The sequence below is a fragment of the Pseudophryne corroboree genome, chromosome 6, assembly GCF_028390025.1.
Source record: "Pseudophryne corroboree isolate aPseCor3 chromosome 6, aPseCor3.hap2, whole genome shotgun sequence".
Lineage (NCBI taxonomy): Eukaryota > Metazoa > Chordata > Amphibia > Anura > Myobatrachidae > Pseudophryne > Pseudophryne corroboree.
This window is the reverse complement of record NC_086449.1, coordinates 796,910,143-796,925,646: the sequence shown is the minus strand read 5'-3', so window position 1 is coordinate 796,925,646 and position 15,504 is coordinate 796,910,143.

Here is a 15,504-nt window from a genome sequence, read left to right as displayed (position 1 = left end):
TGACGCTTATACAAGACGCAGTGACGCTTAAACGTCTAACGCCCCCTGTAGCAGTGACGCTTACACACGTAACGCACCCTGTAGCGTTGACGCTTACACATGTAACGCACCCTGTAGCAGTGACACCTGCACATGTAACGCCCCCAGTACCAGTGACACCTGCACATGTAACGCCCCCTGTAGCAGTGACGCTTACACACGTAACGCACCCTGTAGCATTGACGCTTACACACGTAACGCACCCTGTAGCAGTGACGCTTACACACGTAACGCCCCCTGTACCAGTGACGCTTACACACGTAACGCCCCCCTGTACCAGTGACGCTTACACACGTAACGCACCCTGTAGCATTGACGCTTACACACGTAACGCCCCCTGTACCAGTGACGCTTACACACGTAACGCACCCTGTAGCAGTGACGCTTACACACGTAACGCACCCTGTAGCATTGACGCTTACACACGTAACGCCCCCCTGTACCAGTGACGCTTACACACGTAACGCACCCTGTAGCAGTGACGCTTACACACGTAACGCACCCTGTAGCATTGACGCTTACACACGTAACGCCCCCTGTACCAGTGACGCTTACACACGTAATGCACCCTGTAGCAGTGACGCTTACACACGTAACGCCCCCTGTACCAGTGACACTTACACATGTAACGCCCCCCTGTACCAGTGACGCTTACACACGTAACGCCCCCTGTACCAGTGACGCTTACACACGTAATGCACCCTGTAGCAGTGACGCTTACACACGTAACGCACCCTGTAGCATTGACGCTTACACACGCAACGACCCCTGTACCAGTGACACTTACACACGCAACGACCCCTGTACCAGTGACGCTTACACACGTAACGCCCCCTGTACCAGTGACGCTTACACACGTAACGACCCCTGTACCAGTGACGCTTACACACGTAACGCCCCCTATACCAGTGACGCTTACACACGTAACGCACCCTGTAGCATTGACGCTTACACACGTAACGCCCCCTGTACCAGTGACGCTTACACACGTAACGCCCCCTGTACCAGTGACGCTTACACACGTAACGCACCCTGTAGCATTGACGCTTACACACGTAACGCCCCCTGTACCAGTGACGCTTACACACGTAATGCACCCTGTAGCATTGACGCTTACACACGTAACGCCCCCTGTACCAGTGACGCTTACACACGTAACGCACCCTGTAGCATTGACGCTTACACACGTAACGCCCCCTGTACCAGTGACGCTTACACACGTAATGCACCCTGTAGCATTGACGCTTACACACGCAACGACCCCTGTACCAGTGACACTTACACACGCAACGACCCCTGTACCAGTGACGCTTACACACGTAACGCCCCCTGTACCAGTGACGCTTACACACGTAACGACCCCTGTACCAGTGACGCTTACACACGTAACGCCCCCTATACCAGTGACGCTTACACACGTAACGCACCCTGTAGCATTGACGCTTACACACGTAACGCCCCCTGTACCAGTGACGCTTACACACGTAACGCCCCCTGTACCAGTGACGCTTACACACGTAACGCACCCTGTAGCATTGACGCTTACACACGTAACGCCCCCTGTACCAGTGACGCTTACACACGTAATGCACCCTGTAGCATTGACGCTTACACACGTAACGCCCCCTGTACCAGTGACGCTTACACACGTAACGCACCCTGTAGCATTGACGCTTACACACGCAACGACCCCTGTACCAGTGACACTTACACACGCAACGACCCCTGTACCAGTGACGCTTACACACGTAACGCCCCCTGTACCAGTGACGCTTACACACGCAACGACCCCTGTACCAGTGACACTTACACACGCAACGACCCCTGTAGCAGTGACGCTTACACACGTAACGCACCCTGTAGCATTGACGCTTGCACACGTAACGCCCCCTGTACCAGTGACGCTTACACACGCAACGACCCCTGTACCAGTGACACTTACACACGCAACGACCCCTGTAGCAGTGACGCTTACACACGTAACGACCCCTGTACCAGTGACGCTTACACACGTAACGCCCCCTATACCAGTGACGCTTACACACGTAACGCACCCTGTAGCATTGACGCTTACACACGTAACGCCCCCTGTACCAGTGACGCTTACACACGTAACGCCCCCTGTACCAGTGACGCTTACACACGTAACGCACCCTGTAGCATTGACGCTTACACACGTAACGCCCCCTGTACCAGTGACGCTTACACACGTAATGCACCCTGTAGCATTGACGCTTACACACGTAACGCCCCCTGTACCAGTGACGCTTACACACGTAACGCACCCTGTAGCATTGACGCTTACACACGCAACGACCCCTGTACCAGTGACACTTACACACGCAACGACCCCTGTACCAGTGACGCTTACACACGTAACGCCCCCTGTACCAGTGACGCTTACACACGCAACGACCCCTGTACCAGTGACACTTACACACGAACGCCCCCTGTACCAGTGACGCTTGCACACGTAACGCCCCCTGTACCAGTAGCGCTTATACAAGACGCAACGCCGCCTGAAGCAGTAACGCTTACACACATTATGCTGCACAGTCACACATACACCACATACACATATACATACACACACATGTACATACTGGGGGTCATTCCAAGTTGATCGCACGTAGCAACTTTTTGTTGCCCGTGCAATCAACTCGACGACACCTATGGGGGAGGGCTTTTTGTAATAGCAAGGCTACGAACGTTTGTGCAGCCCTGCTATGCAAAAAAGTTTTGTGTAGAACTAGACCAGGGTAATAGATACCTTGTGCGATCGATCCAGCGATGCAGGTCCCGGAAATTGACGTCAGACATCCGCCCTCCAAACGCCTGGACACGCCTGCGTTCGCCGAACCACTCCCAGAAAACGGTCAGTTGACACCCTGGAACGCTTTCCTCCTGTAAATCTTCTTGTGGTCGCTGCTGCGACAGCTTTCTTCATTTGCGGCATCGCTGCACGGCGACGACTGTCGCCGGGCAACGACGCACCTTCGCAATGCAGCCGCCGCGCATGCGCAGTTCCGACCCGATCGCACGGCTGCGAAGAAGTACAGCGTGCGATCGGATCGGAATGACCCCCACTTTACATACATACAGTCACACACACATATACACACAAACACACACACACACACTCTTTCCAGCCACTTACATGAAAAAGTCTGGAAACTCGTCCTCCTGTGATGCAGGCTGCAGCCTGGTCCCGTGTAGCCCCGCCCCTTATTCCTGCAAAACTTCGCCCCCTTTAGATCCGCCCAGCACACTGTGACCGGCTGCACTGTGAGTATGGGACAGGGGAGGGGGAGAGGAAGCTTCATGATGCCGGCGCCGCTGCCTGTCATAGAGTTTGACAGGCGAAGCAGCCGGCATCAGCAGGGCAGGGGAACTCAGCACAGGGATGCAGAGCGGGTAGAGCGCCTCTCCCCCCTGGCGCCTACCTGCACTGCATCCCTTTGCTGAGCGGTATGCGCCGGGCCTGATTGTGACATTACATATATGTGGAGTGTTGAGCACTTACAGGAATGGTTTACAGAGAGCTGATGCGCTGATAAGGCTTGTTTGGCAGTAGAAGCCAGAGGTGGCCCCCCTCTCTGTAAGGGCATGGGACACCAGTCCCCACAGTCCCCCCCTGGTGTCTGCCCTGGTAGTACTTGGTGCTGTTAATCGTACTGTATGCCAGACTGAAGAAGCTCTAAAGGCTAATACTTCAACTGTGCTTAAGTACAGCTCTCGTATCTCCACGGCCAATTCATACTGTGCTTTACAGCATTAGAAAACTGGATCAGTTGAATTTACTTTACATTACATTATGGAGGATATCTGGCTCAGCCAATAGAATAAATCCACAGGCCGGTCTAGGTGCCCAGGCTGCAGTGACTGTGGGGTACTGTCTGTAAATTAGTTTCCTTCCCCTGACAACTGACTAACGTGCGTCTGATTGAATAAGCCATTTAATCATTTAACCACAGACCATTACAATAATGCTTATGGAGATGCAAACTTCTGCTGGGACTCAGATATTGGCTTAACCCATCTCAGATGACTTGATCCCACACAGTTGTGAAATTCATTGTTGTTTTATTTTACAGCCAGACAGAATCATTATGAAATCGGATCCCCAGACAAGGACCGTTAACATCATCACTTATCCAAAATAAATATCAAGCTTGGAAATGAGACTCTCCTGCAGTGCGAAGAGATGTTTGCTGGAACTCTGGGTCAGGAGGTCTTGAATTATTCATCGTATCCCTGTTTCTTAGAACTTAGTGGTGCCAGTTATGTAACAGGAAGTTTAATGGGGGTGGGAGGGGCGAGATATGAAAAGGTTCAGATGTTACACAGAGTATAGAGACATTTCTTGAAACTAATTCCATTGCGGTTGCGTCGGTCGCTTTATATGATGTGACGTCGGCAATAACTGAGACACCAAAGCCACAGTTGGAATCTTACTGACATCCAAAAACATCCTACTTTCATAAATTTCCATATCTTGATATATCCTAGTAAAAGACACATACAACATTATTAGTGTTATAATAAGTTAAAGAAAACTTTCACAATTTTGGGGGAAATTTCATATCTCCCTATTGCTAATATGATGACTTGTTTCTTCTGTGTTGCCTTCTTGTGGACACCATTTTCCTATTACAGTTGTTTCTAATGCGCATACAAGTTCTAGCGAGGTTGGTGGTACCCAATCTCTCCCCCCCCCCCCCCCCAAGACCATGGACAGTCTCATAGTTACCCCAGCAACATATGCCCATTGGGAACCAACCAAATAAGGGAAATGGATGGGGGGGGGGGGATTGTGCAATAGCCCAATATCATAGTAGTTATGTTCCAAAACCATCCGTGATACCCTCTCATGATGCTACTGAGTTTCATGGACTCATCGGGCACGTTGGTATAAAGTGGTAGGAAAGTGACCTCTATCTGTTTAAGGCTATCTTCTGATCACACCAACAGGTGCCAATGGTGGCACATAGACGGGAGGAACGGATGCAAAAACACCATTGGTTTTTCATTTTTTCTTTCAGTTGTAATTTGGCTTGCCTGGGGGCCTGGGCCCACCATAGAGGAGCAACCAAAATGAAACAGCTATGTCCAATTTTTAACAGGTCCTATAGATATTTAAGCTATTTGCCTATAATACTTTCCTTTCACAGAAAAACACTTTTAAACACTGGGGGGGGGGGGGGGGGGGTTCTGAGAAAAATAGTTACAGGAACTCAGTAGAAAGGTACCTACAGTCAGTGTCGGAGCGGGGCATGTAGGGCCCACCGGGAGGATGCAGTGTTAGGGGACCATGTTAGGGGAGTGGCCAGTCTGCAGAGGGGGTGTGGCCTTCCACCTCATTGGTTTGACTAACCATTAGAGAGTGCAACGTCTGGGCCCCTTCATAAATATATACAGTACTAGGTGCTTCATCGCGCCCTACGGGCGCTCTTCACACCGTCGTAAGGGGCTACGCCCCCTTAACCCCTGTACACTGTTCAATATATGTATTATATGAAGTATTACCTGCGGCCCTCATTCCGAGTTGATCGGTCGCAAGGCGAATTTAGCAGAGTTACACACGCTAAGCCGCCGCCTACTGGGAGTGAATCTTAGCTTCTTAAAATTGCGACCGATGTATTCGCAATATTGCGATTACTAACTACTTAGCAGTTTCAGAGTAGCTCCAGACTTACTCTGCCTGTGCGATCATTTCAGTGCTTGTCGTTCCTGGTTGACGTCACAAACACACCCAGCGTTCGCCCAGGCACTCCCACCGTTTCCCCGGCCACTCCTGCGTTTTTTCCGGAAACGGTAGCGTTTTCAGCCACACGCCCCTGAAACGCCGTGTTTCCGCCCAGTAACACCCATTTCCTGTCAATCACATTACGATCGCCGGAGCGAAGAAAAAGCCGTGAGTAAAAATACTTTCTTCATAGTAAAGTTACTTGGCGCAGTCGCAGTGCGAACTTTGCGCATGCGTACTAAGCGGATTTTCACTGCGATGCGATGAAAAAGAACGAGCGAACAACTCGGAATGAGGGCCTGCATTCCTAGTTTTGTGAGTGGTTAAATATTGCACAATGAAAGGGCGTCGGATGGTGAAGGAGGCGTAGCCCCTTGCAAAGGTGTGAACAGCGCCTGCAGGGCACACTGTACAGAATGGAGCGGGTGTGGGGGGCACCGCGGATGGGGAGGGGGTCGGGAGGCGCTGCGAGTGGGGATGTGCGGGGGAGTGGGATCCGGAGGCAGTATGGGTAGGGGAGGGCCGGGGGTGCCGCGGGTAGGGGAGGGGCAGGTACGGGGATCTGGCGGATGAGGGGGGGGGGGGGTTCCGGAGGCGCTGCAGGTGGGCAAGGGGCGAGTGCGCCGCGGGTGGGGTAGGGGGTCCGGAAGCGATGCGCGTGGGGGTGCTGCAGATGGGGGAGGGGGAGGGAGGCGCAACGGGTGGTGGAGGGGCAGGTGCAGTGGGGCCACGGGGGTGGGGTAGGTGGTCAGGAGGTGCTGCGGGTGGGGAAGGGGCGAGTGCGCTGCGGGTGGGGTAGGGGGTCCGGAAGCGATGCGCGTGGGGGAGGGGCAGGTGTGGGGGTGCGGCAAATGGGGGAGAGGGTCCGGAGGCGGTGCAGGTGGGTGAGGGGCGGGTGCAGTGGGGCACGGGTGGGGTAGGGGGTCAGGATGTGCTGCGGGTGAGGGAGGGGCGGTTGCGGGGGTTGACCGCGGATGGGGGAGGGTGTCTGTAGAGGCTGTGGGTGGAGGGGGGCGGATGTGGGGGGGGGGGGGGGCTGTAGTTGGGAGGGTCTGTGGTTGAGGGAGGGGCAGGGGAGTGAGGTCCGTGGCTGGTGTAGGGGGATCTGGAGGGGCGCATGTGAGGGAGGGGTGGTGGTGCGGCGGATGGCGGAAGGGTCCAAAGGAGCTACAGGTGGTGGATAGGCGGGTGCGGGAGTGCCACGGGTAGGGGAGGGGCAGGTACAGGGATCTGGCGGATGGGGGTCCGGAGGCGCTGCAGGTGGGGAAGGGGCGAGTGCGCCGTATGTGGGGGAGGGGCAGGTGCGGCAGATGGGGGAGGGGGTCGGGAGGTGCTGCGGGTGGTGGAGGGGCGGGTGCAGTGGGGCAGGGTGTCAGAAGGTGCTGCGGGTGGGGAAGGGGCGAATGCGCTGCGGGTGGGGTAGGGGTCCGGAAGCGATGCGTGTGGTGGAGGGGCAGGTGCGGGGGTGCGGCAGATGGGGGAGGGGGCCCGGAGGCGCCGCGGGTGGTTGAGGGGTGGGTGCAGGGGGGTAGCGGGTCAGGAGGTGGTGGGGGTGGGGGAGGGGTGGTTGCGGGGGATGACTGCGGATGGGGAGGATGTCTGTAGATGCTGTGGGTGGAGGGGGGTGTGGTTGGGAGGTTCTGTGGATGAGGGAGGGGCAGGGGAGTGGGGGGCGTGGGTGGTGTAGAGGGCCTGGAGGCGCCGCGTGTGGGGGAGTGGCGTGTGGTGGAGTGGCAGGTGCGGCGGATGGTGGAAGGGTCTGAAGGCACTGTGGGTGGTGGTTGGGCGGGTGCGGGGGTGCTACAGGTGGGGTATGGGGTGAGGAGGCGCTGGGGGTGGGGATGGGCGGCATTGGGGGTTGACAGCGGATGGGAGAGGGTGTCTGTAGAGGCTGTGGGTGGAGGGTCGGCGGATGGGGGGCTGTGGTTGTGAGGATTTGAGGGAGGGGCAGGGGAGTGGGGGCCGTGGGTGGTGTAGGGGGTGTGGAGGCGCCGCATGTGGGGGAGGGGTGGTGGTGCGGTGGATGGTGGAAGGGTCGGAAGGCGCTGCAGGTGGTGGATGGGCGGGTTTGGGGGTGCCGCGGGTGGGGTAGGGGGTCAGGAGGCACTGGGGGTGGTTGTGTGGGATGTCAGCGGATGGGGGTGGGTGTATGTAGATGCTGTGGGTGGAGGGGGGCGGATGCCAGCCGCCCCACATCAGGCAGCCATCATGTCCGGAGCGGGGACTCGCTGTACCGGGAGGAGCGGACGGAGGGCTGTGGCAGCAATAGGAGCGCGGTGCAGGGTTGCCTCTCTCCTCGCTGGGGCAGGCTGTTGAATAGGGTACTGTGACAGGCGGCAGGGAAGAGGCGCCGGGGTTCAGGCGGGGAGCGGGAGTGAGAGCCGCTCGGCATCACAACTTCGGCACGGGACCGGGGGGACGAAGGAAGCCTGTAGACCGTACCTTGGTCGGAAGACTGGGGACATGTGCGCCGAGAAGGCGCAGGGTATGTGGCAGCCGTCACTGATCTGCATATCTCTATTAGCCCTGTGACTCTGTGCCTGGCCACATCTGTGACTCCACCCAGCGTTAGAGCGCCAGGCACAGAGTCACAGGGCTAATATATAGGAGATATTCAGCTGCTGCGTGCATGATAATGTACAAGATTAATAACAGCAATGCACTGTAGAAAATACACCATAGTCCAGTATAAGGTAACATATGTATAATGTATAATTCAAGTGCACAGTCTGGAACCTGATCCTTAGAGCAGGAGGTGGTTTCCCCTGTACCCCTGTGGGCCAGTCCAAGCCTGCCTACAGTATACGAGTATATGAAACCTAGAGTTACAGGTTTATGTATGATTTATAGTAGTTTACATACTCTGGACAAGTGTTCAGATCATACTTGCCGACTCCTTGGCAGCCGGGAGGGGGAAGCCAGATCAGCTCAGCCGGAGGGTGTCGCGGGAAAGTGGACAAGCCTATGGGTGTGGTGATGCAATTGCAGCATCGTGGACCCTCCCCCGCAATTAACACCATTGTGAAGCAGATGGCAGGGCCATGATGACATGATTCAGCGCAAAACGCCCCTCTGGCACACCCATTTTTTCACTCGGGAAGCGGGAGCCTGCAGGCGTGTGTCGGCTGGCTCTGGAAGACTTGCCCATTTTTCCATTTTGGGAGCATGCCGCCCGTTACACCTAGAATAGACAAGTATGGTTCAGGTGCTTATTTCATTAACTTCTGAAATGATGTTGCTGATTTCTCCGGTTTCTGGAAAAAAGAATATTGCTGGAGTCATTTTCCATATGGAACAATGAGATAAATATAAAAAAGACTTAATAAGAAATGAATATAGTTTAAAGAAGAGTGCATGTAAGCTGCTAAGCCCAGAGGGTGCAGAGAGATTATTACTTAAATATGAAGAAGCAACCATAGCTGGGACCAGGGGGACACTAAAAAATGATCTAGTGAAATTGATTGGATGAGATAAAGAAACAGCAGACTTATTAAATGTTCAGAAGTGTTTACAAAGGAGGAAACGACACCACTAGGAACCGCTGTTCTGCAATAACCCATCCACACCATCAGGCATTATTGCCCTATAAATCAGGAGAATGTTCATTTACAACTGAACAAGATTAGTTGCACTGTAGATGGTGACCAGATGGTTAGCCAGCCACATGTGCTGAAGGAGCAATGGCCCTCATTCTGAGTTGTTCGCTCGCAAGCTGCTTTTAGCAGCATTGCACACGCTAAGCCGCCGCCTACTGGGAGTGAATCTTAGCATCTTAAAATTGCGAACGAAAGTTTCGCAATATTGCGAAAAGACATCTCTGTGCAGTTTCTGAGTAGCTCGAGACTTACTCTGCCAGTGCGATCAGTTCAGTGCTTGTCGTTCCTGGTTTGACGTCACAAACACACCCAGCGTTCGCCCAGACACTCCTCCGTTTCTCCAGCCACTCCCGCGTTTTTCCCAGAAACGGTGGCGTTTTTTCCCACACGCCCCTAAAACGGCCAGTTTCCGCCCAGAAACACCCACTTCCTGTCAATCACATTACGATCACCAGAACGATGAAAAAAACGTGAGTAATATTCCTAACTGCATAGCAAATTTACTTGGCGCAGTCGCAGTGTGAACGTTGCGCATGCGCATTAAGCGGAAAATCGCTGCGATGCGAAGAAAATTACCGAGCGAACAACTCGGAATGACCACCAATGTTCAGTCACAGATAAACCATTATTCTTTATATTTATGGGTTCCTATATAACAGGAACAGACAGTACCACAAGATTGCCCCAGGGCAGATGTGTCCCCACGATATAACAAATGGAGCAAAATCAGAGATTGTAAACTACCCATCTCTCCGAGCTGACATCTGTAGGAAGTTTGGGGCGTGATAAAGGTAAGTCACCATGGACCACCTACGTCAGACAAATTGGATCAGGCTCTAGGAGAAGCTGTGTACGGGATTTCAACAATGTAAGTGATGTGATTTATTAAGATTTAATAATAAACTTTGATATAATTTCATATGTATCAAACCGTGGAGAGAGATAAAGTGGAGAAGTTGTCCATAGTAACCAATCAATCAGGTTCTATCTGTCAAAACGAAAGAATTAAAGCGCTAAAATGGTCATATATGAGAGCAGAAGGTCACATGAAAATACACATTTATTGAAATAAAAGAGAATCTTAAAAATGGTTAAAAAAATAATAACAATGTATGAGATGTATAGTAGAGGACACAATAAGGTGTCAAATATCAAAAACAGCTGTGTCCCTCTCAGTCCTGATAAGAATATATAGACAGTTCGCACCTGTTCCAATATAACAGTCCCTTATTGATAAGCTCAAGGTATCCCGTCAATGTTCCATCATGTGTAATAGTTACCACCAGCAGTTGTTCAAGGTGTTTAAGCGGGTAGGCATCCGCAACGGCTTGTCCCTTGTTTAGCTGTGGAGATGGATGTTCGCGATTGGTGCTGTGTGTGCCTACTGTCTGCAATTTCGTTCCTGAAGACTCTCCACCTGGACCAGGTCCCCACCACTGTCTCAATTTGTGGACCCGTTTGAAGAACATCCATCTCCACAGCTAAACAAGGGACAAGCCGTTGCGGATGCCTACCCGCTTAAACACCTTGAACAACTGCTGGTGGTAACTATTACACATGATGGAACATTGACGGGATACCTTGAGCTTATCAATAAGGGACTGTTATATTGGAACAGGTGCGAACTGTCTATATATTCTTATCAGGACTGAGAGGGACACAGCTGTTTTTGATATTTGACACCTTATTGTGTCCTCTACTATACATCTCATACATTGTTATTATTTTTTTAACCATTTTTAAGATTCTCTTTTATTTCAATAAATGTGTATTTTCATGTGACCTTCTGCTCTCATATATGACCATTTTAGCGCTTTAATTCTTTCGTTTTACCTATTTGTGTCTTGGGGGTCTGACCAACCCCTTTTTGTTTTAGCTGCTGTGGTGCACCTCCCTTATCAGCGCCTGGAGAAAATCCACCTTAGGGTGTGTTTTTTCTTTACCTTTGCAGGTTCTATCTGTCATTTTATATACTGTGCTAGATAAATGACAGCTGGAAGCTGATGGCTGCTAGGAGCAACTTCTCCACTTAGGGGTATATTCAGTTGAAGTCGAAAGCTGGCGTCTGTCGGAAAGACGGCAGTTTTCAACTTTTTTAGGCCGGAAGGGGTTCCGACCTATTCAATATAACCCCAAATTATTCAACAGGTCGAGGAATTCGACTTGTCGAAAAGCACGTGGATCAGCGGAATAGCTGTCAATCCACGTGCTTGTGTCGAAAACAGGTTTTGGCCCCCTTTTCGACCATCTCAATTCAACTTTAAAAAAAGTCAAAGTGAGATGAGTGACCTGAGACCGGCAGAGCTGCGGGCAGAGCAGCGCCGGAGGATGTCACAGCTGCCGCTCACAGCAGCGTCCACCCAGCTCCAGCAAGCGAGGCCTCGCTTGCTGGAGACGGGTGGACGCTGCCGTGAGCGGCGGCTTTAATGCAGGTATGGGGAGAGGAGGGACGGGGAGAGGCAGAGAGACGGAGGGCGGGGAGACGGCGAGAGCAGCACTACAGCAGCAGCTATATAACCGCTGCTGCAGCAGCACTGCTCTCCCCCGTCTGCCCGCGGCTCTCCCCTGTCTCAGCTCCCGCATCTCAATTCGACTTTTTTCAAAGTCGAATTGAGATGACATTGAATAGCCCAGGTCGGGGGAGGAGAAGCAGAGGGGCGGACACTGATTTGGACTCGGAGACTAGGTAGGGAACAGGACAGGCCAGAGGCGACAGCAGGAGACACTGACAGCCGGCACATGCCGGAACTCTGCCCACCCTCTTTATGTGTCTCACTGTCTGCTTGTAGCTGTGTAGCAGGGTTAATTCTGTCCTGCAATACCACTCTCTGCCCCAGAGGCTGCAGCACCTCTCTATATCCAGATGCTGCAGCACCTCTTTCTGCCCCAACTGCTGCAGGACCTCTTTCTGCCCCAACTGCTGCAACACCTCTCTCTGCCACGGCTGCTGCAGCACCCCACTCTACCCGGGTGCTGAAGCACCTCTCTCTACATTGATGCTGCAGCACCAATGTGTATAAGTGGCTCTACTGTGGTGTAATGTGTATAAATGGCACTACTGTGGCATAATGTGTATTTGCGTCTCTACTGTGGTGTTACGTGTATAAGCTCTCTACAGTAGTGTAACATGTATAAGGGGTATTACTGTGTAGTGTAATGTAACGTACACTACTAAGTGGTGTAATGTGAATAACGGACTATACTGTGTGGTGTAATCTGAATAGGTACTATTATGTGACCAAGCCCCTTCCCCATGAAGCCACCTCCCCATATTTTGGTACGCGCCTTCGATGCGCACTGTTCCAATATTAAACATAGGGAGTGCCCAAATGAAACTTCCACCCTTACCTTCACAAGGTCAATTTAAGATTTTTAAATATTTTTTCTTTTCAAATGTAACATGCCACCACATGTTGGGCAGGCTCCCAATTCAGTACAGGGGAGAGGGCGCCAAAACATACCCTTGCTCTGGGCACCACGGCACCTAGCTACACCTCTGCCCCTATATCTCTCGCCAAGGTTTAATACTGTACATCAGGGGTGTCAAACTCAAATTCATCGGGGGCCGCATCAACAGTTTGGTCCCCATCAAAGGGCCGGTTGTATCTGTAGGTCTATGTGTCCACTCTTTATTATCATAAATTAATGTCACTGCATTCAATTATTACTGTTTTTTGTAATAATGTAAGTAAGCCATGTGCCCCCTTTTATAGTGCCCAGCCATCTGCCCCCTTTTATAGTGCCCAGCCATGTGCCCCCTTTTATAGTGCCCAGCCATGTGCCCCCTTTTATAGTGCCCAGCCATCTGCCCCCTTTTATAGTGCCCAGCCATCTGCCCCCTTTTATAGTGCCCAGCCATGTGCCCCCTTTTATAGTGCCCAGCCATCTGCCCCCTTTTATAGTGCCCAGCCATCTGCCCCCTCCATTTACTTTACTTACCTTTTACTTCTTTCTTTCTTTTACTTCTTTCTTCTTGCTCCTCTCCGCGGCGTCCGCGCGCTCCTCTGATCCCTGGAGATGTCGGGCGGACGTCACGTGATGACGTCACGTCCGACACCCAGGGAGCAGTGCGGGGCAGGAAGAAGTCGGGCCAGGTCCCGGAAGGTAAGTAAATTTTTTTTTTTTTTTTAACTTGAGCCATTTTTAAAATGAATTTACTCCGTGCAGGCACGGAGTAAATTCATTGAAAAAAAAAAAAGGGGAGGCTGCAAGGCTGGCGGCACCGCGGGCCATCAGACGAGGTCTGGCGGGCCGGATTTGGCCCGCGGGCCTTGTGTTTGACACCCCTGCTGTACATCTTCCCTTTGATGTTGTGGTAGTATCACCAGAGATGGCGCTGATGAGCAGCATATTCTGTGTGGAACAGGAGGGATCCGCCCACACGGAGAAGAAAAGGAGTGTGCCCCAGTTGACATTATGCCACACAGAATACCCAGTTCACATTATGCCACACTGGGGATGTAGCTATGGGGGGACTGTGCGTCCTTTTGTTAATCCGGCACTGGAAAAAGGAGAGGAGGAGTGAGAGGGGGAAGGGGAGGAAAGAGGAGTAAGGGAAGGAGATAGTGGTGAAGAGCAGAGATGAAGAGGAGAAAAGGCTCTCTGATCCACAGCACAATGGTTAAGTGCTGATCAGACTGTCATTATCAATATCCACTCTGACAGTCAGAGTGGCCCTGATGTTACTTGAGGTCCTATATTATGGTGTAACGAAAAGGACTCAGGACGGAGTGCTCATTGTATTAATTTTTCAAAAATTACAACAAGGGGTGTGATGTAGACAGGACTATGACATCCTGTAGCCAATCAGAGCATTAGAATGTTAACAGCAGCACATCGCCTATCAGCTCAGCCAGGTCCTGTGCGTCTTGTAGTATAGCCTACTTTGCAATAGGATAGGCTGCAAGTTATTATGCTGTGAGGGGAGATTTTAATGTCTGGTGCACCTCTTATTAAACAAACCTCATACATCCAGCATATAGAAATAAATGAGTGACGTTTTCTTTCATTAAAAGTTCTAAAACTCTAATTAGTGTTTTAAAAATGTATCAGTCTTGAGTCTCCCAAACCGTACTTGTAGCAAAGGCACTGCAGTGATCCGCGGGTGTATAGTTTCATTTGACCATTTCAAGCTGGGGCTTTGGATTACGCAATCCTTGGAAGTGATTCGCGGAGATGATTTACTGTCGACTTATACGAGATGTAAACATCGGCTAGACCGGGTCACTTCTTCAGCCAACGACATTTCGAGAATAAAACTATTTTCCGCGGAATACAGATTAGCTGCAGATTTAACTTGTTCAAAATATCCATTTTGACATTAGTGGGGGAGGAGGGGGCTTGGGCGAATGAAAGACATCTGCTGATATAATCGTCTTTACGATGGTGGAGGTAGAGCGGCCTGAGCCTGCAGATAAACCACAGGTAATCCAGAAATCTTATGAAACACTTAATAGACCATGTCACAAAATTCCCTGGAGCTGCTGGAAAAGCATGAAACCCAGAAGCAGCTCAGCAACACGCATCCTCTCTGGTTAATGTTGCAGAGACACATTTGCTCCTCTATTATGCTGCAGGGGCCCCATTTTCAGCACCATCTATTCAGCCAATAGTCCAATCTCTTCAGCTTCAATTTATTCCGACCTTTCTCCGGTCTGGAAAAGTCATAAGAAACTCGGGAAGAGTGGGGGTGACGGCACATTCAACTCTACAGAAGTTCTTTCAGATACTTTCCTACATGCTACAAGTGACGGTCCCACGTGCTTGCTCCACAGGGGTTCAGCACAGGGGCGGAACTACTGGCGGGGCAGGCAGTGCATTGCACTGGGGCCCCGCCGCACTCAGGGGCCCACAGCCGCCGGCCGGCATTTAGAACAGATTGACATGCGGACGAACGTCCGCATGTCAATCTGCGGTCTCCTCTCCCTCCCTGCTGCGGTGCCTGCTCCCCCGGCCCCCCCTATGTGTTGGAGGGACACGAGCGCATCGCGCGTCTCTCCTGTGTCCCTCCTGGCTCTCCCCCAGCTGTCTAAGGAAGCATGTGCCGTTCGTGAGCTCTGATTGGCTCACGAACGGCACTTCCTTCATTAGACCGGCCGGGGGGAGAGCCAGGAGGGACACAGG